This window comes from Nycticebus coucang, chromosome 3 (assembly GCF_027406575.1).
Source record: "Nycticebus coucang isolate mNycCou1 chromosome 3, mNycCou1.pri, whole genome shotgun sequence".
Taxonomy (NCBI): Eukaryota; Metazoa; Chordata; class Mammalia; order Primates; family Lorisidae; genus Nycticebus; species Nycticebus coucang.
In genome coordinates, this window is record NC_069782.1 from 159,850,386 (window position 1) to 159,863,832 (window position 13,447).

Consider the following 13,447-nt stretch of genomic DNA (forward strand, 5'->3'; position numbering starts at 1 on the left):
TCTCTTGGGGACGAAGAGTGAAAATGCCACTGAGCCATTCATGAGGGGTCTGCTCCCGTGACCCATATGCCTCCAACATCAGGGCTCAAGTTTCAACATGGGATTTGAGGGGGCCGAAAAGCCTGTGTCCAAACCACAGCCCGAAAGTTGGCAGGCCTTTCCTGCAGCCATCTTCCCTGGGAGTTGCTATGGTGGTTCCTGCCCTGTCCTTCCTCCTAATGAGGCCTGTTCTGTCCCTTTGCCCCTCTTTCTTCATTTGCCTCGTCACTCACACCCCCATGCACATGTGGCCAGCTGATCTGTCCTGCACTGCTGTCCGCTGTCTCTGACTCAGGCTGCTCCTTCAGGGGGGTGCCTGGCCCCTTCCACACTTCACTCCTTGGGGTGAAGTGTGATTGGCATGTGATTGTATGTGTTCCCATTTTTTTTTTTACTTCAAAGTAAGATATGTGCAGTGTGCATAGGAATTTGTTCAGTTTTTTTTTTTTAATTATAGTCCGGCCCTCCAACAGTCTGAGGGACAGTGAACTGGCCCCTTGTTTAAAAAGTGTGAGGACCCCTGCTTGGGGTGAGTGCTTCCTTCCTTCCTGTCACCACGAGATGCTCCAGGCTGACCTTGCGGTGTCCCTGTCCCAAGCCTGGAGTCACTGCGTAGAGAAGGTGTGTTTAGAAACCAAGATCTGTGGATCTGGGTGCACTCATTGCTTCTGGGGTGACATTATTGCGGGGCCCTCTCAGACGGAGCTTGGAGGTGTGTGTGTACTAACCCACGAGTGGCCACACATCGCTGTCCCTTCCTTTACCATCTGTCTCTCTACTGCAAAGCCACGAGTTCATGCTGACATCTCCAACTCTGGGCCACCAGCACAGGGCTCTTCCTGGCCTCCCTCTCTTCCTCACTTGTCACACAGTGGTGTGACACTGGCCCTCATGGCCTGTGATGTATCTGCTTGTTTGTTCAACCCTGGCACACACACGAGGCTGTTTGGGAATTCTTAACTGGCACCTGCTGAGAAACCAGCACACGGCATCTGTGCACAGCGCAGCTTGCCCTGAGCCTCACAGAGTCCAGCCTGTCATCCAAATTAGATTCATTCTTTTCTTTCCACTCTCTCCAGGGTAGTGATGTCTAATTTCTATTATGGTTGGGTTCCTTTCTATAGCCTGTACTCGAATTTGGGTTTATTCCACATACTGATTTTTAAAAAAAATAACACATAGTAAAATTGACTAAAATCAATGAAACTGTGATTGTTGTCCAGTGTCAGCACACAGGCAACGTGCATGCCCACCACAGGCACAGAACAGACCATCCCAGACCCCTCCTGCTGATCTTGCTGTGAGCCACCCCACCCCTCCCGTCAGCAACCCTGGTCTGTTTCCACCAGTTCAGTTTTGCCACTTCCGAGTTACATACATGGGGTTACATGCATGTAGCTTTGAGATCCAGCTATGCTTACAGCAAAACCCGTTTAAGGTTCCTCTGTGTTGCTGTGTGGCTGGGCAGGTTTCCCATCTCGGTGCTGAGTGTCTGGCCAGTCTGTGTAATAACACAGCCTACCAGTCCCCAGCTGAAAGACATTTGGGTTGTTTCCAGTTTTTGACAATTATGAGCAGAACTGGCGCAAATATTCATGACCAGGCTTTTGTATGAATGCAAGTTTTCATTTGTCTAGGGTAAATCCTGAGGACTGGGATTGTTGAGCCATATGATAAGAGTGTTTAATTTTGTAAGGAGCTGGGCTGCTCTGCCTCCCACTGGCAGCGCACGGCCCCCTGCTGCTGCACGCACACCCTCGCCCACACGCTGTGTTGATTCCCATAGGGTGGAGAGTGGCATCTTACTTGGTTTGAAGGTGCGTCTCTCCAGTGGCACTGAGCATCATTCCGTGGGTGGGCTTGCCTCCATCTATCCTCTTCAGTGAAATGTTCAAGTCTTTTGCCCATTTCTGAAGTGGGTCATTTGCTTGCTTGTTGTGGGGTTTTGAGGGCTCTTCATATATACCGGCACATGCCGTCAGCAGATACGCTCTCCAAAGTGTTTTCTTCCAGCCTCTTCTCTGTCCTTTCGTTCTCTTGTGTGTCTTTTGAGATGCGGAAGTTCTTAACTCTAACGGAGTCTAATGTGTCAACTGTTAAGAAATGGGTTGCATGTTTTTGGTGTTAGAACTAAGAAAACTTCGCCTAACTCAATGTTACAGTTATTTTCTCCCACGTTTCCTTAAGGCAGTGATTCTCAACCTTCGTAATGCTGCAACCCTTTAATACAGTTCCTCACGTTGTGGTGACCCCAACCATAAAATTAGGGGTCACCACAACACAAGGAACTGTATTGAAGGGTCATGGCATTAGGAAGGTTGAGAACCTTAAGGGTTTCATGTTTTAGATTTAAAATACCCATGACTACGGGTGAGTTAATTTTTTCATCTGGGGCCCAGAATGGATTCAAGGTCACCTTCTGCACACATATGTCCAACCCAGATGTCCTTGGCCCTTTCTAGTCCCATCATGAACAATTCATCCTCTTTTTTGATTGAAATCCCTTCTGCCTGGCTCTGTGGTCAGCACAGTGTTGGCTTGAGTGTCCCCCCACTGTCTCTGCATGCTGGCGTGGGTGCTGCTGATGTCCCCTGAGTCTGCCAAGCCAGCATGTCTGGCCCCACGTGGGCCTGGGCTGGGGATGGGTCTCCAGGGCCAGCTCCTATCCCAGCTCCGGTCTGGAACTTGAGATGTGTTAGATTAACTGTCAGCAGATTCAGATTTACAGCTCCCAATGAAGCAGGCGCCTGAATGCCAGTGAGTGGCTGCTCCTTCTAAGCTTGGCCCCAGACGTTCACTGTACTGCCTCCCAAACAGGCCAGAGATGACGGCCATTCGTCATTTTTAAGATCCAGGGCTCAGCTGCTCTTCAGACTCCCCTGCAGTGAATGAGCACAGTGCACAAAGGGAATGAGAACCTCTATTGTTTAAAATCTCTCTCACACACTCCATCATGATCCAGGGAAATTTCCTTTTATTGAATTTGTGTATAAAGAGGAACAAAAGGGCAGGTGTTTGTGACTGGTTCACCCAGGTGTGCATAGCCAGTATGGAGGCTGCTCTGTCCGGGGAGGGCAGCTTCTCCCAGGGCCTCCCAGTACCTCCAAGTGCTGCATGTCTTTCTCAGAAGCAGAGGCAGGGCTGCAGCTAGGGGCTGGCTCTCCCAGATGCCAGGTGCTGATTCAGGCCCTGCCCAGGCACCCTACCATGCTCCCTCACGTTTGAGGTCATCTGTGCTCGCAGCCCCTGGGGGTCATGAGACATCTGCATTTCAGAACCAGCAGCTAGAAGGGTCCTTGCCCCCCCCACCCCACCCCCACAGGAGTGTCTTACTCTTCAGGTTCAGGCACATAGAACCACCTCAGTCTTGATGCTGGTGTGTGCCACTCTCGCCGTCGGGCTGCCAATAGCCCATTTGGCCACTCTGTCCTTTCATTTCCGCGGCATCTCTGGCTCCAGTAGCCACAGCAGACACCCACCTCTGACCTGTGGTGCATCCTCCCCTCTCTGTAAAAGCTCTGTGCAGAGCTCCGTGCAGACACATATGTTTCTAAAAGGCAGAATTTTGCCATCTTTTGAATCTTTGCCACAAAGATGTATTTTTGCTGTGGATTTCACTATGCTGAAATTCACCCATGTATGTGACCTCACCGTGGGGCTTCACTGCCCCTCTGATGGACATTGGGGCTATTTGCAGGTCTCTGCTGCTGCTTAGACAGCCCTGTGAGTCTTCCAGTGCGTTGGTGCTGGAGCATCTTCCGGGGGTGTGCCCAGGACTTGGAACAGGGGGCCACCGGATTAGTGGTCCCAGGGCAGTTCCTTTCTTCTCTATGCTTAGAATCTTCCCGATTTTACCTGATGGCAGAGATGTTTCTCGGATGTGACTGGGTGATTTGCACAAAATCTCAAACAGAAACTAAGTAACTGGCTTGAAAGCGGGGTTGCCCTCCCCCTTGTCCCTCTACTGTCCAACTCATTCTGTGCAGCCAGAGGCCTGCAGACAGTGGTCCCATGCTCTGTAGCGACCTTAGCAAAGCAACATGGATCCATTCACTAGCATTGACCGTGAGGCCATTAATGAGAGATGTCCTTATTAGGAACATGCATGTCAGAAAACCTGGCTGGGCACTCCCAGGAGGCTGTGAGAGCAGCTGCTGTGACCCAGATAAGTGGGCAGATGGCATGCACTGGTGCAGGGGGGCAAGCGTCTGTGCATTTATGCACGCTCCTGTGCTGCAGCATGCGTTGGAGTCTATGAGTGTGTGTGCAATTCCTGTGCATTACATTCTGAGTGTGCACGCACGCCTGTGCATACAATGTGCACACACTTGTGCATTTGATTTTGTATGTGTGTTATTCCTGTTCGTTTGGTTGTGTGTGCACATGCTTGTGCATTTGGTTGAGTGTGTGTGTAATTCCTGTGCATTTGGTTGTACAAGTATGTGCACACGCCTGTGCATTTGGTTGAGTGTGCATGCATATGTCTGTGTGTTTGGTTGAGTGTCCACATGCCTGTGCATTTTGGTGTGTGTGTGCGCGCACACCTGTTTTGTTATGTGTGTGTGTGCACATACTTGTGTGTTTGGTTGTGTGTGTGCACATACCTGTGCATTTGGTTGAGCATGTGCTCAGCAGGGGCCTGGGAGGCTGGGCAGTAGGTTCTGTCTGCATATGAGGTTGCCAGACCATAGTGAGGAGCATACTTGTATCAGAGTATGTGCTACCGGAGCATCTTCCCGGGGGGTGCCCAGGACTTGGAACAGGGGCCACTGGATTAGTGGCTCCAGGGCAGTTTCATGGCCCTTTTCTCCACGAGGGACAGGGCTGAGCTGGCTTCTAAACACCCTTGGGCCATTACCTAAAGCTCCCAGCTCTGGTGAATTGGGGCACTGTGGGCTCAGTGGGCTCCTGGGTTCTCAGTTGGTTAGAGGGATGCAGTGAGAGCCAGTGAGTGGCACTGGCCTTGGCCTGTCCCTGCATTGTGAACAAAGCCCTGGAAGCTTCCTATCTGACTCTGCCCATCTCCCTCTCATGCTTGGGCAGCGCCTCTGGGTGGGAATGGAAGAGCAGTGCCCCCACCTCTTGCAACAGTGAGTAGGCAGAGTCAGGGAAGCCACCTCCCACTCCCCAGCTCCTGCAGTGAGGTGGCCTGTGAGTGGAGAGGCAGCTTGGACCCTCCCTGTTCTCCAGAGCCTTGGAGCCGTGTTTCCAGGTGGGCAGAGCCTGCTGTAGCCCCAGGCAGATGGCACCTATCTTGCCCAGGGGTCATCCATGCATAAAGAGGATGTAGATCAAAGCGGGAAGAGGTGAGAGGCAGAACCACCAAGTCCAGTGGGGACCCAGAGGGCCAGTGGGTGCCCTTCCATCCTGTGAGACTCGGGCCCCTCCCTTTAAGCAAGAGCATCACAGACTACCACGTACCTCCAGCACACCCAGACAGGCACACCCAGCATCAAGCAAAGCAAGCCCAGGGCACTGTGCTGTTCCCACAGATGTCCAGTGTCCAGCCTGCCCCGGGGCCATTCCCTTGCCCCCTCCCTGCTTTGGAAAAAGGGAGGAAGTTGGTCAGAACTGCTGCACTGAGAGGAGCCATGGGGACCAAGCAGGCCCTCCTGTGTGGGACTCAGCCTGCAGCTCCCACCTCGGTTTGCACCATTCTCACCCACGGTGATGGGGGGCCCCCACCTTAGGGAAGGGAGTGGCTGGTGAGGACTCAAGCGACGGTCCTGTCTGCTGGGGGGGCAGTGGCAACTGGCATCAGCACCACCAGCCAGGCAGGCTGGGGCCAGGCCTGGGGTGCGGTGGGGGGCTTAGCAGGCAGGAGAGGTGGCAGCCCCCATGGTAGACTGCAGGTGCAGGGGCCACAGTAACAGGGTCACCTCCCGCGCCCCAGCACGACTTCGGCAGTGGGGTAGCCTGTGAGCGGAGAGGCAGCTTCTGCCCTGAAGGCTGGAGTTGGGCCATGGTGGGCTGAGCTTCTGAGACTCCCACCTGGGTGTCCTGTCCAGTGGCTGTGGGCCAAGCAGGTAGTGTGGTCATCCTGAGGGCTTCATTTTGCCACCGGGTGTTTCACCAACCCAACACATCTTCCTTCCACACAGGGCGTCCTTCACTTGGGCACACTCTGATCTCCCACTGTGACTCACACTTCTCTGGCCAACAGGACTCGGGCCCATGGGCAGCATGGCAGGGCTGCAGAGAGGGGCTGCTCCATGCAGGGGTGACCTGCTCATCCCTTTCTAACGGATGAGGGCAGGGTGTAGAGGGGAGGGAGGCTGTGGCTCCTGCCCAAGGGATCTGGGCTGGGAGGGGCCAAGTCTAAATCAAGGGATGGGGGAGCTGCTTTTCTAGAGCAGTCCTGGAAATCAGCACCACTGACTTCCACCCCCAGACTCTGCCTAGCGCCGAGTTCCCTCCCCTGGGCAGGTAAACACAGCTGGACCTTCTCTAAAGCTTGACAACCAGTTTATTCCGTCTCTGCTGACAGTAAGGCGGGAGCTGGGTCCCGTCCAGTTTGTGCAGAGGCAATCTGGGCATCTCCCCCTCATGAATGGGGGGAAGCAGGGACTCAGTGGCTCAGACAAGTGAAAAACCACAAAAGGCACCAATCAGGTCAGTCAATGTGACTGTGACAGTGGCAGTGGGTGTCTAGGAGCTGAAAGTGAGTCTCCTGCCTTCCCACCAAGGCTGGACATTGGAGGCCTGTCCCTCCTGACAGTGACATTTCAAAGGAAGGTCCTCCAGGGAAACTCTGCTGATCTGGGAGCCGCACACATTCACAGTTGTAGGCCCTTTTTTGTAACTGTTCTAAGAAGGAGAGGTCATGGTATCGCTGGAACAAAGGAGTGTTCTGGTTGCTGGGTGTCCTTGGGCAGGCGCATTCAGCAGGGCTGGGCCCCTGCTGTTGAGGGCCGTGCTGGGGCTGGGTCAGGCCCCTTGCTGGAGGGGGTTGGACAGAGGAGTTATCCAATTACTCGAGGTCACCGTGAGCTGCACACCTGCAGAGACGTGTTATACACCCCAATTTCTTCCCAGTTCTCAGTGAGGGCTAGAGCACTCAGCAGATGCATCCTGGAGGGCACCTGCAGCTCCTGCCACCTGGGAACCTCTCCTGCTGCCCCTCCTCCACCCACACCTCCCTAAGACCTGCTCCTAGGGACATGGGCTCCGGAGGTCCCAGCCCCAGGGTCAGAATTGGGGGCATCACCTGTCCCCTCAGACCTTTCTGGAGGCTCCCCGAACAGCTCACAGGGTGCAAGGGCTCCCAACACAGGATGCCTTCCCACCTGGTCCCTGGTTCCCTGGGCCCCACTCGGAGAACTGTCATTTCTGTAAAGGGGAGTAACCTCTTTCCCAGTGTGGAGCTGTGAGGAGACCACTTTTTATCTTAGCTAAAATGTCCTATTAGTTTTCTCTGTTTAAAATTTCTTTAAGTCATATTCTGATCTGGCCTGGGATTTTAATAACCCCAGAGTCTGCTGCAATTTCAATGTCCGTCCCCTCCGAACCTCATGTTGAACTCTGATCCCCAGTGTGGGAGGTGGGGCCTGGGGAGGTGGGCCGGTCGTGGGAGCAGGGTCCTGGTCAGTGTGGGCACCCTCCTGGGTAATGGACAAGAAGTGGTTCTGGCTCGTTACTCCCTCCAGGCTGGCTGCTCCCCCTCTTCGCTCCCTCTCATTCTCCTCCCGCCCCCACCTGTGACACCTACTCCCTACACCTTCTTCCAGGAGTATAAGCTCCCCAGGCCTCCCCAGACGCAGGTTGGCGCAGTGCTTCTCCTACAGCCTGCAGAACCGTGAGCCAAGGAAGCCGCTTTCCTCATCCATCACCCCCCTCAGGCATCCCTTTATAGCAAGGCCAACAGACAGAGATGAAATGCCTCGCCAGCAGGGTCTGTGGTCTCTACAGACCGGAAGCTTCTCTTGCAACTCAGGAAGCCCAGCAGCATGGCTGGACATGCTGGGGGTTAACAGACTGAGTCCAGGCCCTGCCTCTGCCCTTTCAGCTGCTCTCATCCAGAAACCCTGGGAATGGTGTTTGGCCACGTATCCGGGCACCCTGGGGCCCAGTTAAGTTGACACATAGAATCACCATCACGGCACCCAAGGGCCCTGGGCCACACCTACACCCGATTTCTACTCATAGAGTGGCCACGGGCTTCATCATTCACTTCTTCGACCGCTTAGAAGAAGGGAATGAAGAAGCGAATGAAAGAAGCTTCTTTCATGCCCAGTCAAAATCAGGAGGGGAGACTCTGAGCTCACCTAGGGCAGGGAGGTGGTAACGGGTAGGTGGGAATGAAGGAAGGTCCCTGGGAGAGCTCTGAGGAGGAGGCGGGAGGGGGAGCTAAGCCTGCGGCTGCAGGGCCACCTACTTCCTGATATTTCCCCAAATTCAGAGCTTTGGGGGGAAAGGCCTTGGCCCCAAACAGGTTATTTGCCTATTTGTGTCTGTTGATTTGCAATGTTTGGCTGAAGATTCCCAGACAAACAGAGCTTACCGGGAAGGCCTCGTTTGCCGCCGTCCTCCCTGTTGGTGGTTCTGTGGATGTCTGTGTGGGTCGTGCTGTGGTGCTGGGTGGGCACAGGGAGCACAGGTCTGTGTTTGTCTCCTGTCTCTGCCGTTGGGCTCCACAGCACCACTGTGAGTGAGCTCCTTCCACCTCCCTGCACCGCCCACCATCAGATATGGCCCCCTGGGGATCCATTCACTGCCCCCTCTCTTGGGAACTGCCTGAGGAGCTATATGTGGGCAGGACGTGCCTGGGTTTCTCACTGTGGGATCCTTGACATGAGTCTTGACCCCTCAGATGTCTGCCACACGAATGGCCAAGTAAGTGTATGAGTGTCCCTCTGGGTGGCCAGGGAGCACGTCTTGTCCAACCTGTAGCCTCAGAGCTCTTGCTTGCTACAGCATGGGGAGCAGAGGGTTCAAGAGGCCCCACGACCACCCCATTGGCTGGTGACCCTCTAGGACTTACAGGACACAGCACATGGTCATCCCATTATTATAGTGATGTCACCAGGACGCACAGCTGGAAGACACAGTGCAGTTGAGAGGGATCCCTGAGCTGATTTTCTGTGCCCCCCCCGCCAAGGTGCAGAGGACACACTCCCTCTGGTGGGACAAGTGCAGCCACTCGTGAGCGGTGTTTCTGCCCCAGGGAGTCCAGTTGAGATTCAGAATTCCAGATTTTTATTGGGAGCTGTTCAGTTGGGCACCTCCAGCCTACTAAAATCCCAGGCCCTCTGAAGGACAACGAATGTTTGCCATAAATCCCATTGTTTGTACAGTCTGGGCAGGCACAGTCTCATCACTCAGGGAACATTTCAAAAGCCAAATTCCTGGACACCAGCCAAGGGCCACTCTTGCAAGCAGGCCTCCACAGGTGGTGTCCACACATTCTGGGAGCAATGACAATGAGGGTAGTTTGCGAAGCAGGCCAGCACTAGGCTTAGGAGAGAGGTGGTGCAACCGCAGGTACCCAAATGCTGTTGCTTGGTGACATTTTAGAATTCTATGTAATATTTTCAACAAGATCTCTGTTCTGTATTTGCATGTATGTCATGTCTGAGGCTGTCGATCACATAATTCAGAGAGACAGTAGCTTGGGGTGGAAGAGTTTGAGGGTGAGTAGTCAGTCCACGGGTGTCACCTTGGGAAATCGTAGTCAGCTAGCTTCTTCATCTGCAAAAGGAGAGGGCTGGACTGGTGAGCCCCCTTCTTCACCATTCTAGAACATTCTAGAGACAGGTTACTGGGTGACAGCTTACTGAGAAATAAATCAGATATGAAAAGCAATGTGTTATTTTAGTTGCAGTGGGATTTCAGCTGCGATGTGTAACATGCGAAGTAAGTATGGGAACTTAGACTGCATGTATTTTTCATTCTGTTTGAGGTGGTACCTTCTGGCTTAGAAGTTAGGTAAAAAACAAACAAAAACAAAAAAACAAGAAAATCTCCAGATCTGTCCTAGATTAGGAAACTGTAGAGTCCCCACTGCCTGTGGCCGTGTGGTTCTACTCTGCCACCCACCCCAGGGTGCTGCTGTGCCCACAGTCATGGGCTGATCCAGGGCCCACCTCCTTACAAAAGCAGCTCCTTTATAACTCATTCAAAAATGTTAAAAATTACCCAGCTACTTGGGAGGCTGAGGCAAGGGAATCATTTAAGCCTAAGAGTTTGTGGTTGCTGTGAGCTATGATGCCATGGCACTTTACTGAGGGCGACATAGTGAGACTCTGTCTCAAAAAAAAAAAATGTTAAAAATTAAAAGGTAATAAGGGCTCGGCACCCATAGCACAGTGCTTACAGCGTCAGCCACATACACCGTGGCTGAGGGGTTCAAACCCAGCTTGTGCCAGCCAAGCAACGACAACTGTAACAGAAAAATAGCCAGACATTGTGGTGGGTGCCAGTAGTTCCAGCTACTTGGGAGGCTGAGGCAAGAGAATCACTTAAGCCCAAGAGTTTGAAGTTGCTGTGAGCTGTGACGCCATGGCACTCTACCTATAGTGACATAGTGAGACTCTATCTCCAAAAAAAAAAAAAAAGGTAATAAGAAAAGAGGGAGAACATAGCAGAGGCCCACTTTCTAAGTAATGAGGAGAAGTGAAAACGGGGCAGAAACACTGTGAGGAAGATCTAAGGCTTCTGCAAAAAGATTTTTGTGGACTAATTTGTGAGCGTGCAATCCTCTGGGAGGGCCACTTGCACCTCTGGGCTGGAGGCTCCAGATGTGGGGCCGTGGCTGGTGCTGAACCCACACAGGAGGGCAGGGCCACTGCAATTGGCACGCTAACTACCCATGACAGGACCTGACTCAGGTCCTCACCCCACAAGTGTTGCCTCCCAGTATGGGGTCTGCACAATCCCCAGCAGTGCCTCAGATCTCTCACACTAAATGCATTGGTCTCCACTTTTTTTCAGAGAGAAAACAGTGTGGTTTGTGTTCCTACTGGCTGACCCAGGCCCCAGCCCAGGAAGGTCCTTAGCATTTGGACAAGGCCTGACTCACTGTTTGGAGAGGGGTCTTTTGTGTCCTCACATCCTGGAAGGTCAAAGTGGTGATTCTCAGGGTTGAATGTTCCAGAGGGGCCTGTGTTCATGTGTGTGGTCACTCATCGGGAAGGCAACGCATGGGCATGAGCTCCTTCGAGGCACCTGACGTCGCTGCTGTGGGCTGTGAGATGTGCAGCCAGGTGTGAACATGGCGTCTATCACTGAGTGGAAGAAAGAGGCTCTGCAGCCAGCGGGAGGGACAGCCATGTTGTCTGGAAGGATTACCTTCATTTTATATGGTGTCAGAAGAAATGTTCAGCTGTGATGCAGATGATGGAGTGGCAGCAGATCAGCATGGCTCCCCAGGTTGAGGTCATGGGAAGCTGATTCAGTCAGACAGATGCGCCTTCTCTGGACTTTTGCTGCCAAGTGCACTCCTCACCTGCATTTGTCCAAGGACCATCCCTTTCTGTTGTCATTCAGGCCACCATTACTGCTTTACTCAGACAAGATGCTGGGCCAGGTTGATGTCTCCACTGAGCCTGACCTTGGGGTTGGTGTCTCAAGTCAGAAATCTTATTTAATCCTTCATGCACAGTTTTGTCTAATTTTAACTGTATCCTCTTGGCACGTTTGTTGTGCTCAGACTGAGTGGCAAACACAAGCCTCGTGTGGGTAGAAGCTGGTGTGGAGCTGTGGCTGAACTGCTGGGCTGACATCTGATGGACTCTTCAAGGCAGGTGTCCAGAAACAGGCGTGACTGCACCTGGCCCCCGGCCGGCCCAGCCTTCTCCAGGAGACGCTGCCCGGCCTCAACATGTACCTCCCTGGAGCCATATGCCATATGAAGATATGCTGACGGGCACCCAGACTCACATCCGTCATGTTTACTTGGGTCATCATGGTTCCGCAAGTTGTATATATGTATGGAGTACTTCCCATGCCCCCCACCCACCCCAGACGCTCCTAATCACACTCTTTAATAAGGGAAAAAAGGCAAACTATACAGGAAAGAGAAGCATGTAAATATGCGCCAGTGCTAAGGAAGTTGCTATTGTTTATATGTAAAAAGCATGTACATAGGAAGGGGGGATGGCTCAGTGAATGTTTCAGTAACATCCTGTGCTGCATCCTAGCACACGGCAGGAAGTGGCAATTCTTCTCTTTAAATGTCGTTTTTATTCATGTGATTAAAAAATCCATCACTTCAGAACTGGGCTTTAGCCAAAAAAAAAAAAAAAAACAAAGAAGAAAAAAAAGACAAACACGAACATTCACCACTAATTCTTGGAGATCCAGTGACCATGTGAAGAAGGCAAGTGTTTTAAAATAAGGTGCATTTTCTAAATTTTAGTCTGAATGTCCTCTAAGTATTAGGGCTCACTTACTGCGAGCTCTTTGAACAGGGGAAGTCTGTATGTAAATGCATCACCTCAGCGGAAAAGAGGGAGGACCCTGAAATACTGCAGAAGTGTTTACTGTGTAATCGAGACACCCACATTTACATCAACAGTGAACATCATTACATTGTGCGCACACAGAACCTAAATGTTTTAGTTTGTCTAAACTGAGAGTCCATGTAAATGGCAGATTCCTTTGACTTCTGCCTTGTTGCTGAAGGTACTGTGGCTGTTACTTAAGTCTCTGCCCTCACAGAATCTGTAGCCCTCAGGACACCCGGAGTGCCTTAACGCAGCTGCGAACACCAGTGCTGAAAGTTAGGAAGGACGTGTGCTGAGCGTGTGTTTGGCGACATTAATACATTAATCAACATTTCCCAACACTCTATCGTTGAAACCTTAAAATGGGTTGTGTGTTTTAACACAGTAATGGATTTAAGTTTAGGCTCAGGAAAATCGTATTGTGAATATATGTATCAAATCGTAAATTTGTTTACTGTATATTTTTTAAAAAGCTTTACTGTTAATTTAGGCAAAAACTAATAGGACCTGTTTTCTCACAGCAAAATGCCAGGCAGCATTTGTGTTCCCCGAAGCAAGCCCTTAATAACCACATTCTAAACACGTGCTGTTCTGTTCTATGCTCATCAGTTTCAAAGGCCTGACATAGGTTTGTATGGTGACGACTACAAGATTTTACAAGTATTTTTGTATTGTGATTCCTATGACATATATCAGAGAATTTTTACTCCTTTGTACATTATTGTACAGTTTTTAATAAAAAGCGTTTTAAATCTTAGAAGATCAGAGATGCCTCAGAGGTGTTAAAGTACCTTGCTTCTTTCTGTGCTGGCTCTCTGAGTAACAGGGCCTCTTCCCCACCAGAAAGGGAGCCTGGGCCTTCCGCCCCACACGGAGGGGAAGCGCAGACCTCACTTGGGTCTCCTCCTACATCACCTGCAGTTGTATGGAGGACATGACATGCTCTGTACAGGGGTTCCTGGCAG

The 13,447-nt window shown here is 51.8% G+C and overlaps 1 protein-coding gene across 8 annotated transcripts in view; it reads left to right on the forward strand.

The window, feature by feature from the left end:
* The window catches only part of JAKMIP3 (Janus kinase and microtubule interacting protein 3), a 116,399-nt gene extending 103,089 nt beyond the window's left edge, over positions 1-13,310 (forward strand). For all 8 annotated transcript variants that reach the window (XM_053584357.1, XM_053584355.1, XM_053584359.1 and 5 more), the window contains one exon: positions 10,969-13,310. The gene's annotated coding sequence lies outside the window, so the exon portion shown is untranslated. The remainder of the gene's footprint in view (positions 1-10,968) is intronic.
* The last annotated feature ends 137 nt before the right edge of the window (positions 13,311-13,447 follow it).